We start from the raw sequence: 18,204 nt of genomic DNA on the forward strand, positions 1-18,204 counted from the left end.
CTGCTTTTACCTCTTCCACTGCAGTCTGCATGTTGGGCTCTGATCCTCAAGATGGATTGGTAAGGATCATCTGTGTTTTTGTATCTCCATCCCACGTTGAAAAAGCCCCCAATGCTTTGACTGGTTCATAGTTCTTAACAGTTCCACCTCCAGCTTGCCCTCCAGTCCTAAATGCAGATAGTGCCCGAGTGCATAATTGCTGAGATCTCATCCTCCTGTGTCACCCTTGCGAAGGACAATTGTTCCAGTGGTGCCCTGACATCATAAAGCTACAGCAGGATGTCATCTGACAGGAGGGCCAATCAATTGCCTAGCAAGCAATAGGCTACATTTATCTTGGTATTTAAATGAGTAGCAAGGTAGAGAGGATGCCCAAATTAAGACTAAGATGAAAGAAGTTGGGGCATTTTTTTCAGACTTCTAGACTTGTATGAATGTGCGGTTGATCATAATAGTCTTTTCCTCACCATTGCTTTACTAGTAGGCCTTGGCTAAAATGATGCTGGTAACATGCTATTCATGGTTTTAATATTTCTTCTAACTGAAGCATTACCCTTCCGCTCTCAACTTATCAGCTGACTTAATTAACTCTGGTGTACCATATCCTAAAACAAATGCAGTGAGTAGGGTACCCTGCCACTTGCTTGGCAATAAGACCCATTTGTCTGTGTCCTAATGTAGGTGCTACAATTTAGAGTGTGTTGGCAAATCCGGCATGGGATTTAGAGAAGTATGTGAGGTTGAAAACACAAATTTAGTTTCGAATTTCTAATGAGCTGTGGAGTTTCACAATAACGTAGACTCAATAGTACTGATGTGTTTGTGAGTTATAAAAAGCAATTTGTGTTGTATTGCATATAGTAAATTCACTAACAGTGGACTTTTCCATCTGCAGATTATACTGAATGACCAGCAGTGGCAGTGTTGCACAACAGACTATTGCTTTATTGCCGAGACTAACCAAAAAAAAAAAAAAGAAATAAAAACACTGAAGTCTTCAAGCATCCTGCATCATTTTACCAATTTATGTGGTAAGTTAAACTCACAATCATTCCTTTGGGCATTAAAAGACGTTCACAGCATCTGAATTGCTTCACTACTTTCAAGTGGGGTACTCTGAATATCATTTCTGTAAAGATGGAAGTAATGTGGCTCACTTTGTTTTAGTCATGATGGTTAATAAAAGTCTGACTGCCTCCATGGCTAGCAAAACCTGCTTTAGATCCTGGTGCTAGCAATATACCATCTGAGGAAATCACTGCCTTTGAGGCTGGAATGTAGTACCTTACGTTAGAGCCATAGTCTAACTTTCTCACGGAAGTAAGCTGCTTTTACCTCTTCCACTGCAGTCTGCATGTTGGGCTCTGATCCTCAAGATGGATTGGTAAGGATCATCTGTGTTTTTGTATCTCCATCCCACGTTGAAAAAGCCCCCAATGCTTTGACTGGTTCATAGTTCTTAACAGTTCCACCTCCAGCTTGCCCTCCAGTCCTAAATGCAGATAGTGCCCGAGTGCATAATTGCTGAGATCTCATCCTCCTGTGTCACCCTTGCCAAGGACAATTGTTCCAGTGGTGCCCTGACATCATAAAGCTACAGCAGGATGTCATCTGACAGGAGGGCCAATCAATTGCCTAGCAAGCAATAGGCTACATTTATCTTGGTTTTAAATGAGTAGCAAGGTAGAGAGGATGCCCAAATTAAGACTAAGATGAAAGAAGTTGGGGCATTTTTTTCAGACTTCTAGACTTGTATGAATGTGCGGTTGATCATAATAGTCTTTTCCTCACCATTGCTTTACTAGTAGGCCTTGGCTAAAATGATGCTGGTAACATGCTATTCATGGTTTTAATATTTCTTCTAACTGAAGCATTACCCTTCCGCTCTCAACTTATCAGCTGACTTAATTAACTCTGGTGTACCATATCCTAAAACAAATGCAGTGAGTAGGGTACCCTGCCACTTGCTTGGCAATAAGACCCATTTGTCTGTGTCCTAATGTAGGTGCTACAATTTAGAGTGTGTTGGCAAATCCGGCATGGGATTTAGAGAAGTATGTGAGGTTGAAAACACAAATTTAGTTTCGAATTTCTAATGAGCTGTGGAGTTTCACAATAACGTAGACTCAATAGTACTGATGTGTTTGTGAGTTATAAAAAGCAATTTGTGTTGTATTGCATATAGTAAATTCACTAACAGTGGACTTTTCCATCTGCAGATTATACTGAATGACCAGCAGTGGCAGTGTTGCACAACAGACTATTGCTTTATTGCCGAGACTAACCCAAAAAAAAAAAAAAGAAATAAAAACACTGAAGTCTTCAAGCATCCTGCATCATTTTACCAATTTATGTGGTAAGTTAAACTCACAATCATTCCTTTGGGCATTAAAAGACGTTCACAGCATCTGAATTGCTTCACTACTTTCAAGTGGGGTACTCTGAATATCATTTCTGTAAAGATGGAAGTAATGTGGCTCACTTTGTTTTAGTCATGATGGTTAATAAAAGTCTGACTGCCTCCATGGCTACCAAAACCTGCTTTAGATCCTGGTGCTAGCAATATACCATCTGAGGAAATCACTGCCTTTGAGGCTGGAATGTAGTACCTTATGTTAGACCCATAGTCTAACTTTCTCACGGAAGTAAGCTGCTTTTACCTCTTCCACTGCAGTCTGTATGTTGGGCTCTGATCCTCAAGATGGATTGTTAAGGATCATCTGTGTTTTTGTATCTCCATCCCATGTTGAAAAAGCCCCCAATGCTTTGACTGGTTCATAGTTCTTAACCGTTCCACCTCCAGCTTGCCTTCCAGTCCTAAATGCAGATAGTGCCCGAGTGCATAATTGCTGAGATCTCATCCTCCTGTGTCACCCTTACCAAGGACAATTGTTCCAGTGGTGCCCTGACATCATAAAGCTACAGCAGGATGTCATCTGACAGGAGGGCTAATCAATTGCCTAGCAAGCAATAGGCTACATTTATCTTGGTATTTAAATGAGTAGCAAGGTAGAGAGGATGCCCAAATTTAGACTAAGATGAAAGAAGTTGGGGCATTTTTTTCAGACTTCTAGACTTGTATGAATGTGCGGTTGATCCTAATAGTCTTTTCCTCACCATTGCTTTACTAGTAGGCCTTGGCTAAAATGATGCTGGTAACATGCTATTCATGGTTTTAATATTTCTGCTAACTGAAGCATTACCCTTCCGCTCTCAACTTATCAGCTGACTTAATTAACTCTGGTGTACCATATCCTAAAACAAATGCAGTGAGTAGGGTACCCTGCCACTTGGCTGGCAATAAGATCCATTTGTCTGTGTCCTAATGTATGTGCTACAATTTAGAGAGTGTTGGCAAATCCGGCATGGGATTTAGAGAAGTATGTGAGGTTGAAAACACAAATTTAGTTTCGAATTTCTAATGAGCTGTGGAGTTTCACAATAACGTAGACTCTATAGTACTGATGTGTTTGTGAGTTATAAAAAGCAATTTGTGTTGTATTGCATATAGTAAATTCACTAACAGTGGACTTTTCCATCTGCAGATTATACTGAATGACCAGCAGTGGCAGTGTTGCACAACAGACTATTGCTTTATTGCCGAGACTAACCAAAAAAAAAAAAAAAGAAATAAAAACACTGAAGTCTTCAAGCATCCTGCATCATTTTACCAATTTATGTGGTAAGTTAAACTCACAATCATTCCTTTGGGCATTAAAAGACGTTCACAGCATCTGAATTGCTTCACTACTTTCAAGTGGGGTACTCTGAATATCATTTCTGTAAAGATGGAAGTAATGTGGCTCACTTTGTTTTAGTCATGATGGTTAATAAAAGTCTGACTGCCTCCATGGCTAGCAAAACCTGCTTTAGATCCTGGTGCTAGCAATATACCATCTGAGGAAATCACTGCCTTTGAGGCTGGAATGTATTACCTTATGTTAGTGCCATAGTCTAACTTTCTCACGGAAGTAAGCTGCTTTTACCTCTTCCACTGCAGTCTGTATGTTGGGCTCTGATCCTCAAGATGGATTGTTAAGGATCATCTGTGTTTTTGTATCTCCATCCCATGTTGAAAAAGCCCCCAATGCTTTGACTGGTTCATAGTTCTTAACCGTTCCACCTCCAGCTTGCCTTCCAGTCCTAAATGCAGATAGTGCCCGAGTGCATAATTGCTGAGATCTCATCCTCCTGTGTCACCCTTACCAAGGACAATTGTTCCAGTGGTGCCCTGACATCATAAAGCTACAGCAGGATGTCATCTGACAGGAGGGCTAATCAATTGCCTAGCAAGCAATAGGCTACATTTATCTTGGTATTTAAATGAGTAGCAAGGTAGAGAGGATGCCCAAATTTAGACTAAGATGAAAGAAGTTGGGGCATTTTTTTCAGACTTCTAGACTTGTATGAATGTGCGGTTGATCATAATAGTCTTTTCCTCACCATTGCTTTACTAGTAGGCCTTGGCTAAAATGATGCTGGTAACATGCTATTCATGGTTTTAATATTTCTGCTAACTGAAGCATTACCCTTCCGCTCTCAACTTATCAGCTGACTTAATTAACTCTGGTGTACCATATCCTAAAACAAATGCAGTGAGTAGGGTACCCTGCCACTTGCTTGGCAATAAGACCCATTTGTCTGTGTCCTAATGTAGGTGCTACAATTTAGAGTGTGTTGGCAAATCCGGCATGGGATTTAGAGAAGTATGTGAGGTTGAAAACACAAATTTAGTTTCGAATTTCTAATGAGCTGTGGAGTTTCACAATAACGTAGACTCAATAGTACTGATGTGTTTGTGAGTTATAAAAAGCAATTTGTGTTGTATTGCATATAGTAAATTCACTAACAGTGGACTTTTCCATCTGCAGATTCTACTGAATGACCAGCAGTGGCAGTGTTGCACAACAGACTATTGCTTTATTGCCGAGACTAACCAAAAAAAAAAAAAAAGAAATAAAAACACTGAAGTCTTCAAGCATCCTGCATCATTTTACCAATTTATGTGGTAAGTTAAACTCACAATCATTCCTTTGGGCATTAAAAGACGTTCACAGCATCTGAATTGCTTCACTACTTTCAAGTGGGGTACTCTGAATATCATTTCTGTAAAGATGGAAGTAATGTGGCTCACTTTGTTTTAGTCATGATGGTTAATAAAAGTCTGACTGCCTCCATGGCTACCAAAACCTGCTTTAGATCCTGGTGCTAGCAATATACCATCTGAGGAAATCACTGCCTTTGAGGCTGGAATGTATTACCTTATGTTAGTGCCATAGTCTAACTTTCTCACGGAAGTAAGCTGCTTTTACCTCTTCCACTGCAGTCTGTATGTTGGGCTCTGATCCTCAAGATGGATTGTTAAGGATCATCTGTGTTTTTGTATCTCCATCCCATGTTGAAAAAGCCCCCAATGCTTTGACTGGTTCATAGTTCTTAACCGTTCCACCTCCAGCTTGCCTTCCAGTCCTAAATGCAGATAGTGCCCGAGTGCATAATTGCTGAGATCTCATCCTCCTGTGTCACCCTTACCAAGGACAATTGTTCCAGTGGTGCCCTGACGACATAAAGCTACAGCAGGATGTCATCTGACAGGAGGGCTAATCAATTGCCTAGCAAGCAATAGGCTACATTTATCTTGGTATTTAAATGAGTAGCAAGGTAGAGAGGATGCCCAAATTTAGACTAAGATGAAAGAAGTTGGGGCATTTTTTTCAGACTTCTAGACTTGTATGAATGTGCGGTTGATCATAATAGTCTTTTCCTCACCATTGCTTTACTAGTAGGCCTTGGCTAAAATGATGCTGGTAACATGCTATTCATGGTTTTAATATTTCTGCTAACTGAAGCATTACCCTTCCGCTCTCAACTTATCAGCTGACTTAATTAACTCTGGTGTACCATATCCTAAAACAAATGCAGTGAGTAGGGTACCCTGCCACTTGCTTGGCAATAAGACCCATTTGTCTGTGTCCTAATGTAGGTGCTACAATTTAGAGAGTGTTGGCAAATCCGGCATGGGATTTAGAGAAGTATGTGAGGTTGAAAACACAAATTTAGTTTCGAATTTCTAATGAGCTGTGGAGTTTCACAATAACGTAGACTCTATAGTACTGATGTGTTTGTGAGTTATAAAAAGCAATTTGTGTTGTATTGCATATAGTAAATTCACTAACAGTGGACTTTTCCATCTGCAGATTCTACTGAATGACCAGCAGTGGCAGTGTTGCACAACAGACTATTGCTTTATTGCCGAGACTAACCAAAAAAAAAAAAAAAGAAATAAAAACACTGAAGTCTTCAAGCATCCTGCATCATTTTACCAATTTATGTGGTAAGTTAAACTCACAATCATTCCTTTGGGCATTAAAAGACGTTGCCAGCATCTGAATTGCTTCACTACTTTCAAGTGGGGTACTCTGAATATCATTTCTGTAAAGATGGAAGTAATGTGGCTCACTTTGTTTTAGTCATGATGGTTAATAAAAGTCTGACTGCCTCCATGGCTAGCAAAACCTGCTTTAGATCCTGGTGCTAGCAATATACCATCTGAGGAAATCACTGCCTTTGAGGCTGGAATGTATTACCTTATGTTAGTGCCATAGTCTAACTTTCTCACGGAAGTAAGCTGCTTTTACCTCTTCCACTGCAGTCTGTATGTTGGGCTCTGATCCTCAAGATGGATTGTTAAGGATCATCTGTGTTTTTGTATCTCCATCCCATGTTGGAAAAGCCCCCAATGCTTTGACTGGTTCATAGTTCTTAACCGTTCCACCTCCAGCTTGCCTTCCAGTCCTAAATGCAGATAGTGCCCGAGTGCATAATTGCTGAGATCTCATCCTCCTGTGTCACCCTTACCAAGGACAATTGTTCCAGTGGTGCCCTGACGACATAAAGCTACAGCAGGATGTCATCTGACAGGAGGGCTAATCAATTGCCTAGCAAGCAATAGGCTACATTTATCTTGGTATTTAAATGAGTAGCAAGGTAGAGAGGATGCCCAAATTTAGACTAAGATGAAAGAAGTTGGGGCATTTTTTTCAGACTTCTAGACTTGTATGAATGTGCGGTTGATCATAATAGTCTTTTCCTCACCATTGCTTTACTAGTAGGCCTTGGCTAAAATGATGCTGGTAACATGCTATTCATGGTTTTAATATTTCTGCTAACTGAAGCATTACCCTTCCGCTCTCAACTTATCAGCTGACTTAATTAACTCTGGTGTACCATATCCTAAAACAAATGCAGTGAGTAGGGTACCCTGCCACTTGCTTGGCAATAAGACCCATTTGTCTGTGTCCTAATGTAGGTGCTACAATTTTGAGTGTGTTGGCAAATCCGGCATGGGATTTAGAGAAGTATGTGAGGTTGAAAACACAAATTTAGTTTCGAATTTCTAATGAGCTGTGGAGTTTCACAATAACGTAGACTCTATAGTACTGATGTGTTTGTGAGTTATAAAAAGCAATTTGTGTTGTATTGCATATAGTAAATTCACTAACAGTGGACTTTTCCATCTGCAGATTATACTGAATGACCAGCAGTGGCAGTGTTGCACAACAGACTATTGCTTTATTGCCGAGACTAACCCAAAAAAAAAAAAAAGAAATGAAAACACTGAAGTCTTCAAGCATCCTGCATCATTTTACCAATTTATGTGGTAAGTTAAACTCACAATCATTCCTTTGGGCATTAAAAGACGTTCACAGCATCTGAATTGCTTCACTACTTTCAAGTGGGGTACTCTGAATATCATTTCTGTAAAGATGGAAGTAATGTGGCTCACTTTGTTTTAGTCATGATGGTTAATAAAAGTCTGACTGCCTCCATGGCTAGCAAAACCTGCTTTAGATCCTGGTGCTAGCAATATACCATCTGAGGAAATCACTGCCTTTGAGGCTGGAATGTAGTACCTTACGTTAGAGCCATAGTCTAACTTTCTCACGGAAGTAAGCTGCTTTTACCTCTTCCACTGCAGTCTGCATGTTGGGCTCTGATCCTCAAGATGGATTGGTAAGGATCATCTGTGTTTTTGTATCTCCATCCCACGTTGAAAAAGCCCCCAATGCTTTGACTGGTTCATAGTTCTTAACAGTTCCACCTCCAGCTTGCCCTCCAGTCCTAAATGCAGATAGTGCCCGAGTGCATAATTGCTGAGATCTCATCCTCCTGTGTCACCCTTGCCAAGGACAATTGTTCCAGTGGTGCCCTGACATCATAAAGCTACAGCAGGATGTCATCTGACAGGAGGGCCAATCAATTGCCTAGCAAGCAATAGGCTACATTTATCTTGGTATTTAAATGAGTAGCAAGGTAGAGAGGATGCCCAAATTAAGACTAAGATGAAAGAAGTTGGGGCATTTTTTTCAGACTTCTAGACTTGTATGAATGTGCGGTTGATCATAATAGTCTTTTCCTCACCATTGCTTTACTAGTAGGCCTTGGCTAAAATGATGCTGGTAACATGCTATTCATGGTTTTAATATTTCTTCTAACTGAAGCATTACCCTTCCGCTCTCAACTTATCAGCTGACTTAATTAACTCTGGTGTACCATATCCTAAAACAAATGCAGTGAGTAGGGTACCCTGCCACTTGCTTGGCAATAAGACCCATTTGTCTGTGTCCTAATGTAGGTGCTACAATTTAGAGTGTGTTGGCAAATCCGGCATGGGATTTAGAGAAGTATGTGAGGTTGAAAACACAAATTTAGTTTCGAATTTCTAATGAGCTGTGGAGTTTCACAATAACGTAGACTCAATAGTACTGATGTGTTTGTGAGTTATAAAAAGCAATTTGTGTTGTATTGCATATAGTAAATTCACTAACAGTGGACTTTTCCATCTGCAGATTCTACTGAATGACCAGCAGTGGCAGTGTTGCACAACAGACTATTGCTTTATTTCCGAGACTAACCAAAAAAAAAAAAAAAGAAATATAAACACTGAAGTCTTCAAGCATCCTGCATCATTTTACCAATTTATGTGGTAAGTTAAACTCACAATCATTCCTTTGGGCATTAAAAGACGTTCACAGCATCTGAATTGCTTCACTACTTTCAAGTGGGGTACTCTGAATATCATTTCTGTAAAGATGGAAGTAATGTGGCTCACTTTGTTTTAGTCATGATGGTTAATAAAAGTCTGACTGCCTCCATGGCTACCAAAACCTGCTTTAGATCCTGGTGCTAGCAATATACCATCTGAGGAAATCACTGCCTTTGAGGCTGGAATGTAGTACCTTATGTTAGACCCATAGTCTAACTTTCTCACGGAAGTAAGCTGCTTTTACCTCTTCCACTGCAGTCTGTATGTTGGGCTCTGATCCTCAAGATGGATTGTTAAGGATCATCTGTGTTTTTGTATCTCCATCCCATGTTGAAAAAGCCCCCAATGCTTTGACTGGTTCATAGTTCTTAACCGTTCCACCTCCAGCTTGCCTTCCAGTCCTAAATGCAGATAGTGCCCGAGTGCATAATTGCTGAGATCTCATCCTCCTGTGTCACCCTTACCAAGGACAATTGTTCCAGTGGTGCCCTGACATCATAAAGCTACAGCAGGATGTCATCTGACAGGAGGGCTAATCAATTGCCTAGCAAGCAATAGGCTACATTTATCTTGGTATTTAAATGAGTAGCAAGGTAGAGAGGATGCCCAAATTTAGACTAAGATGAAAGAAGTTGGGGCATTTTTTTCAGACTTCTAGACTTGTATGAATGTGCGGTTGATCATAATAGTCTTTTCCTCACCATTGCTTTACTAGTAGGCCTTGGCTAAAATGATGCTGGTAACATGCTATTCATGGTTTTAATATTTCTGCTAACTGAAGCATTACCCTTCCGCTCTCAACTTATCAGCTGACTTAATTAACTCTGGTGTCCCATATCCTAAAACAAATGCAGTGAGTAGGGTACCCTGCCACTTGGCTGGCAATAAGATCCATTTGTCTGTGTCCTAATGTATGTGCTACAATTTAGAGAGTGTTGGCAAATCCGGCATGGGATTTAGAGAAGTATGTGAGGTTGAAAACACAAATTTAGTTTCGAATTTCTAATGAGCTGTGGAGTTTCACAATAACGTAGACTCTATAGTACTGATGTGTTTGTGAGTTATAAAAAGCAATTTGTGTTGTATTGCATATAGTAAATTCACTAACAGTGGACTTTTCCATCTGCAGATTCTACTGAATGACCAGCAGTGGCAGTGTTGCACAACAGACTATTGCTTTATTGCCGAGACTAACCCAAAAAAAAAAAAAAGAAATAAAAACACTGAAGTCTTCAAGCATCCTGCATCATTTTACCAATTTATGTGGTAAGTTAAACTCACAATCATTCCTTTGGGCATTAAAAGACGTTCACAGCATCTGAATTGCTTCACTACTTTCAAGTGGGGTACTCTGAATATCATTTCTGTAAAGATGGAAGTAATGTGGCTCACTTTGTTTTAGTCATGATGGTTAATAAAAGTCTGACTGCCTCCATGGCTAGCAAAACCTGCTTTAGATCCTGGTGCTAGCAATATACCATCTGAGGAAATCACTGCCTTTGAGGCTGGAATATAGTACCTTACGTTAGAGCCATAGTCTAACTTTCTCACGGAAGTAAGCTGCTTTTACCTCTTCCACTGCAGTCTGCATGTTGGGCTCTGATCCTCAAGATGGATTGGTAAGGATCATCTGTGTTTTTGTATCTCCATCCCACGTTGAAAAAGCCCCCAATGCTTTGACTGGTTCATAGTTCTTAACAGTTCCACCTCCAGCTTGCCCTCCAGTCCTAAATGCAGATAGTGCCCGAGTGCATAATTGCTGAGATCTCATCCTCCTGTGTCACCCTTGCCAAGGACAATTGTTCCAGTGGTGCCCTGACATCATAAAGCTACAGCAGGATGTCATCTGACAGGAGGGCCAATCAATTGCCTAGCAAGCAATAGGCTACATTTATCTTGGTATTTAAATGAGTAGCAAGGTAGAGAGGATGCCCAAATTAAGACTAAGATGAAAGAAGTTGGGGCATTTTTTTCAGACTTCTAGACTTGTATGAATGTGCGGTTGATCATAATAGTCTTTTCCTCACCATTGCTTTACTAGTAGGCCTTGGCTAAAATGATGCTGGTAACATGCTATTCATGGTTTTAATATTTCTTCTAACTGAAGCATTACCCTTCCGCTCTCAACTTATCAGCTGACTTAATTAACTCTGGTGTACCATATCCTAAAACAAATGCAGTGAGTAGGGTACCCTGCCACTTGCTTGGCAATAAGACCCATTTGTCTGTGTCCTAATGTAGGTGCTACAATTTAGAGTGTGTTGGCAAATCCGGCATGGGATTTAGAGAAGTATGTGAGGTTGAAAACACAAATTTAGTTTCGAATTTCTAATGAGCTGTGGAGTTTCACAATAACGTAGACTCAATAGTACTGATGTGTTTGTGAGTTATAAAAAGCAATTTGTGTTGTATTGCATATAGTAAATTCACTAACAGTGGACTTTTCCATCTGCAGATTCTACTGAATGACCAGCAGTGGCAGTGTTGCACAACAGACTATTGCTTTATTGCCGAGACTAACCAAAAAAAAAAAAAAGAAATAAAAACACTGAAGTCTTCAAGCATCCTGCATCATTTTACCAATTTATGTGGTAAGTTAAACTCACAATCATTCCTTTGGGCATTAAAAGACGTTCACAGCATCTGAATTGCTTCACTACTTTCAAGTGGGGTACTCTGAATATCATTTCTGTAAAGATGGAAGTAATGTGGCTCACTTTGTTTTAGTCATGATGGTTAATAAAAGTCTGACTGCCTCCATGGCTAGCAAAACCTGCTTTAGATCCTGGTGCTAGCAATATACCATCTGAGGAAATCACTGCCTTTGAGGCTGGAATATAGTACCTTACGTTAGAGCCATAGTCTAACATTCTCACGGAAGTAAGCTGCTTTTACCTCTTCCACTGCAGTCTGCATGTTGGGCTCTGATCCTCAAGATGGATTGGTAAGGATCATCTGTGTTTTTGTATCTCCATCCCACGTTGAAAAAGCCCCCAATGCTTTGACTGGTTCATAGTTCTTAACCGTTCCACCTCCAGCTTGCCTTCCAGTCCTAAATGCAGATAGTGCCCGAGTGCATAATTGCTGAGATCTCATCCTCCTGTGTCACCCTTACCAAGGACAATTGTTCCAGTGGTGCCCTGACATCATAAAGCTACAGCAGGATGTCATCTGACAGGAGGGCTAATCAATTGCCTAGCAAGCAATAGGCTACATTTATCTTGGTATTTAAATGAGTAGCAAGGTAGAGAGGATGCCCAAATTTAGACTAAGATGAAAGAAGTTGGGGCATTTTTTTCAGACTTCTAGACTTGTATGAATGTGCGGTTGATCATAATAGTCTTTTCCTCACCATTGCTTTACTAGTAGGCCTTGGCTAAAATGATGCTGGTAACATGCTATTCATGGTTTTAATATTTCTGCTAACTGAAGCATTACCCTTCCGCTCTCAACTTATCAGCTGACTTAATTAACTCTGGTGTACCATATCCTAAAACAAATGCAGTGAGTAGGGTACCCTGCCACTTGGCTGGCAATAAGATCCATTTGTCTGTGTCCTAATGTATGTGCTACAATTTAGAGAGTGTTGGCAAATCCGGCATGGGATTTAGAGAAGTATGTGAGGTTGAAAACACAAATTTAGTTTCGAATTTCTAATGAGCTGTGGAGTTTCACAATAACGTAGACTCTATAGTACTGATGTGTTTGTGAGTTATAAAAAGCAATTTGTGTTGTATTGCATATAGTAAATTCACTAACAGTGGACTTTTCCATCTGCAGATTATACTGAATGACCAGCAGTGGCAGTGTTGCACAACAGACTATTGCTTTATTGCCGAGACTAACCCAAAAAAAAAAAAAAGAAATAAAAACACTGAAGTCTTCAAGCATCCTGCATCATTTTACCAATTTATGTGGTAAGTTAAACTCACAATCATTCCTTTGGGCATTAAAAGACGTTCACAGCATCTGAATTGCTTCACTACTTTCAAGTGGGGTACTCTGAATATCATTTCTGTAAAGATGGAAGTAATGTGGCTCACTTTGTTTTAGTCATGATGGTTAATAAAAGTCTGACTGCCTCCATGGCTAGCAAAACCTGCTTTAGATCCTGGTGCTAGCAATATACCATCTGAGGAAATCACTGCCTTTGAGGCTGGAATGTAGTACCTTACGTTAGAGCCATAGTCTAACTTTCTCACGGAAGTAAGCTGCTTTTACCTCTTCCACTGCAGTCTGCATGTTGGGCTCTGATCCTCAAGATGGATTGGTAAGGATCATCTGTGTTTTTGTATCTCCATCCCACGTTGAAAAAGCCCCCAATGCTTTGACTGGTTCATAGTTCTTAACAGTTCCACCTCCAGCTTGCCCTCCAGTCCTAAATGCAGATAGTGCCCGAGTGCATAATTGCTGAGATCTCATCCTCCTGTGTCACCCTTGCCAAGGACAATTGTTCCAGTGGTGCCCTGACATCATAAAGCTACAGCAGGATGTCATCTGACAGGAGGGCCAATCAATTGCCTAGCAAGCAATAGGCTACATTTATCTTGGTATTTAAATGAGTAGCAAGGTAGAGAGGATGCCCAAATTAAGACTAAGATGAAAGAAGTTGGGGCATTTTTTTCAGACTTCTAGACTTGTATGAATGTGCGGTTGATCATAATAGTCTTTTCCTCACCATTGCTTTACTAGTAGGCCTTGGCTAAAATGATGCTGGTAACATGCTATTCATGGTTTTAATATTTCTTCTAACTGAAGCATTACCCTTCCGCTCTCAACTTATCAGCTGACTTAATTAACTCTGGTGTACCATATCCTAAAACAAATGCAGTGAGTAGGGTACCCTGCCACTTGCTTGGCAATAAGACCCATTTGTCTGTGTCCTAATGTAGGTGCTACAATTTAGAGTGTGTTGGCAAATCCGGCATGGGATTTAGAGAAGTATGTGAGGTTGAAAACACAAATTTAGTTTCGAATTTCTAATGAGCTGTGGAGTTTCACAATAACGTAGACTCAATAGTACTGATGTGTTTGTGAGTTATAAAAAGCAATTTGTGTTGTATTGCATATAGTAAATTCACTAACAGTGGACTTTTCCATCTGCAGATTCTACTGAATGACCAGCAGTGGCAGTGTTGCACAACAGACTATTGCTTTATTGCCGAGACTAACCAAAAAAAAAAAAAAAGAAATAAAAACACTGAAGTCTTCAAGCATCCTGCATCATTTTACCAATTTATGTGGTAAGTTAAACTCACAATCATTCCTTTGGGCATTAAAAGACGTTCACAGCATCTGAATTAATCACTACTTTCAAGTGGGGTACTCTGAATATCATTTCTGTAAAGATGGAAGTAATGTGGCTCACTTTGTTTTAGTCATGATGGTTAATAAAAGTCTGACTGCCTCCATGGCTACCAAAACCTGCTTTAGATCCTGGTGCTAGCAATATACCATCTGAGGAAATCACTGCCTTTGAGGCTGGAATGTATTACCTTATGTTAGTGCCATAGTCTAACTTTCTCACGGAAGTAAGCTGCTTTTACCTCTTCCACTGCAGTCTGTATGTTGGGCTCTGATCCTCAAGATGGATTGTTAAGGATCATCTGTGTTTTTGTATCTCCATCCCATGTTGAAAAAGCCCCCAATGCTTTGACTGGTTCATAGTTCTTAACCGTTCCACCTCCAGCTTGCCTTCCAGTCCTAAATGCAGATAGTGCCCGAGTGCATAATTGCTGAGATCTCATCCTCCTGTGTCACCCTTACCAAGGACAATTGTTCCAGTGGTGCCCTGACGACATAAAGCTACAGCAGGATGTCATCTGACAGGAGGGCTAATCAATTGCCTAGCAAGCAATAGGCTACATTTATCTTGGTATTTAAATGAGTAGCAAGGTAGAGAGGATGCCCAAATTTAGACTAAGATGAAAGAAGTTGGGGCATTTTTTTCAGACTTCTAGACTTGTATGAATGTGCGGTTGATCATAATAGTCTTTTCCTCACCATTGCTTTACTAGTAGGCCTTGGCTAAAATGATGCTGGTAACATGCTATTCATGGTTTTAATATTTCTGCTAACTGAAGCATTACCCTTCCGCTCTCAACTTATCAGCTGACTTAATTAACTCTGGTGTACCATATCCTAAAACAAATGCAGTGAGTAGGGTACCCTGCCACTTGCTTGGCAATAAGACCCATTTGTCTGTGTCCTAATGTAGGTGCTACAATTTAGAGTGTGTTTGCAAATCCGGCATGGGATTTAGAGAAGTATGTGAGGTTGAAAACACAAATTTAGTTTCGAATTTCTAATGAGCTGTGGAGTTTCACAATAACGTAGACTCAATAGTACTGATGTGTTTGTGAGTTATAAAAAGCAATTTGTGTTGTATTGCATATAGTAAATTCACTAACAGTGGACTTTTCCATCTGCAGATTCTACTGAATGACCAGCAGTGGCAGTGTTGCACAACAGACTATTGCTTTATTGCCGAGACTAACCAAAAAAAAAAAAAAAGAAATAAAAACACTGAAGTCTTCAAGCATCCTGCATCATTTTACCAATTTATGTGGTAAGTTAAACTCACAATCATTCCTTTGGGCATTAAAAGACGTTCACAGCATCTGAATTGCTTCGCTACTTTCAAGTGGGGTACTCTGAATATCATTTCTGTAAAGATGGAAGTAATGTGGCTCACTTTGTTTTAGTCATGATGGTTAATAAAAGTCTGACTGCCTCCATGGCTAGCAAAACCTGCTTTAGATCCTGGTGCTAGCAATATACCATCTGAGGAAATCACTGCCTTTGAGGCTGGAATGTATTACCTTATGTTAGAGCCATAGTCTAACTTTCTCACTGAAGTAAGCTGCTTTTACCTCTTCCACTGCAGTCTGCATGTTGGGCTCTGATCCTCAAGATGGATTGGTAAGGATCATCTGTGTTTTTGTATCTCCATCCCACGTTGAAAAAGCCCCCAATGCTTTGACTGGTTCATAGTTCTTAACAGTTCCACCTCCAGCTTGCCCTCCAGTCCTAAATGCAGATAGTGCCCGAGTGCATAATTGCTGAGATCTCATCCTCCTGTGTCACCCTTGCCAAGGACAATTGTTCCAGTGGTGCCCTGACATCATAAAGCTACAGCAGGATGTCATCTGACAGGAGGGCCAATCAATTGCCTAGCAAGCAATAGGCTACATTTATCTTGGTATTTAAATGAGTAGCAAGGTAGAGAGGATGCCCAAATTAAGACTAAGATGAAAGAAGTTGGGGCATTTTTTCAGACTTCTAGACTTGTATGAATGTGCGGTTGATCATAATAGTCTTTTCCTCACCATTGCTTTACTAGTAGGCCTTGGCTAAAATGATGCTGGTAACATGCTATTCATGGTTTTAATATTTCTTCTAACTGAAGCATTACCCTTCCGCTCTCAACTTATCAGCTGACTTAATTAACTCTGGTGTACCATATCCTAAAACAAATGCAGTGAGTAGGGTACCCTGCCACTTGCTTGGCAATAAGACCCATTTGTCTGTGTCCTAATGTATGTGCTACAATTTAGAGAGTGTTGGCAAATCCGGCATGGGATTTAGAGAAGTATGTGAGGTTGAAAACACAAATTTAGTTTCGAATTTCTAATGAGCTGTGGAGTTTCACAATAACGTAGACTCTATAGTACTGATGTGTTTGTGAGTTATAAAAAGCAATTTGTGTTGTATTGCATATAGTAAATTCACTAACAGTGGACTTTTCCATCTGCAGATTCTACTGAATGACCAGCAGTGGCAGTGTTGCACAACAGACTATTGCTTTATTGCCGAGACTAACCAAAAAAAAAAAAAAAGAAATAAAAACACTGAAGTCTTCAAGCATCCTGCATCATTTTACCAATTTATGTGGTAAGTTAAACTCACAATCATTCCTTTGGGCATTAAAAGACGTTGCCAGCATCTGAATTGCTTCACTACTTTCAAGTTGGGTACTCTGAATATCATTTCTGTAAAGATGGAAGTAATGTGGCTCACTTTGTTTTAGTCATGATGGTTAATAAAAGTCTGACTGCCTCCATGGCTAGCAAAACCTGCTTTAGATCCTGGTGCTAGCAATATACCATCTGAGGAAATCACTGCCTTTGAGGCTGGAATGTATTACCTTATGTTAGTGCCATAGTCTAACTTTCTCACGGAAGTAAGCTGCTTTTACCTCTTCCACTGCAGTCTGTATGTTGGGCTCTGATCCTCAAGATGGATTGTTAAGGATCATCTGTGTTTTTGTATCTCCATCCCATGTTGAAAAAGCCCCCAATGCTTTGACTGGTTCATAGTTCTTAACCGTTCCACCTCCAGCTTGCCTTCCAGTCCTAAATGCAGATAGTGCCCGAGTGCATAATTGCTGAGATCTCATCCTCCTGTGTCACCCTTACCAAGGACAATTGTTCCAGTGGTGCCCTGACGACATAAAGCTACAGCAGGATGTCATCTGACAGGAGGGCTAATCAATTGCCTAGCAAGCAATAGGCTACATTTATCTTGGTATTTAAATGAGTAGCAAGGTAGAGAGGATGCCCAAATTTAGACTAAGATGAAAGAAGTTGGGGCATTTTTTTCAGACTTCTAGACTTGTATGAATGTGCGGTTGATCATAATAGTCTTTTCCTCACCATTGCTTTACTAGTAGGCCTTGGCTAAAATGATGCTGGTAACATGCTATTCATGGTTTTAATATTTCTGCTAACTGAAGCATTACCCTTCCGCTCTCAACTTATCAGCTGACTTAATTAACTCTGGTGTACCATATCCTAAAACAAATGCAGTGAGTAGGGTACCCTGCCACTTGCTTGGCAATAAGACCCATTTGTCTGTGTCCTAATGTAGGTGCTACAATTTAGAGTGTGTTGGCAAATCCGGCATGGGATTTAGAGAAGTATGTGAGGTTGAAAACACAAATTTAGTTTCGAATTTCTAATGAGCTGTGGAGTTTCACAATAACGTAGACTCAATAGTACTGATGTGTTTGTGAGTTATAAAAAGCAATTTGTGTTGTATTGCATATAGTAAATTCACTAACAGTGGACTTTTCCATCTGCAGATTATACTGAATGACCAGCAGTGGCAGTGTTGCACAACAGACTATTGCTTTATTGCCGAGACTAACCCAAAAAAAA

Source organism: Triturus cristatus, chromosome 2_1 (genome assembly GCF_964204655.1).
Source record: "Triturus cristatus chromosome 2_1, aTriCri1.1, whole genome shotgun sequence".
Taxonomy (NCBI): domain Eukaryota; kingdom Metazoa; phylum Chordata; class Amphibia; order Caudata; family Salamandridae; genus Triturus; species Triturus cristatus.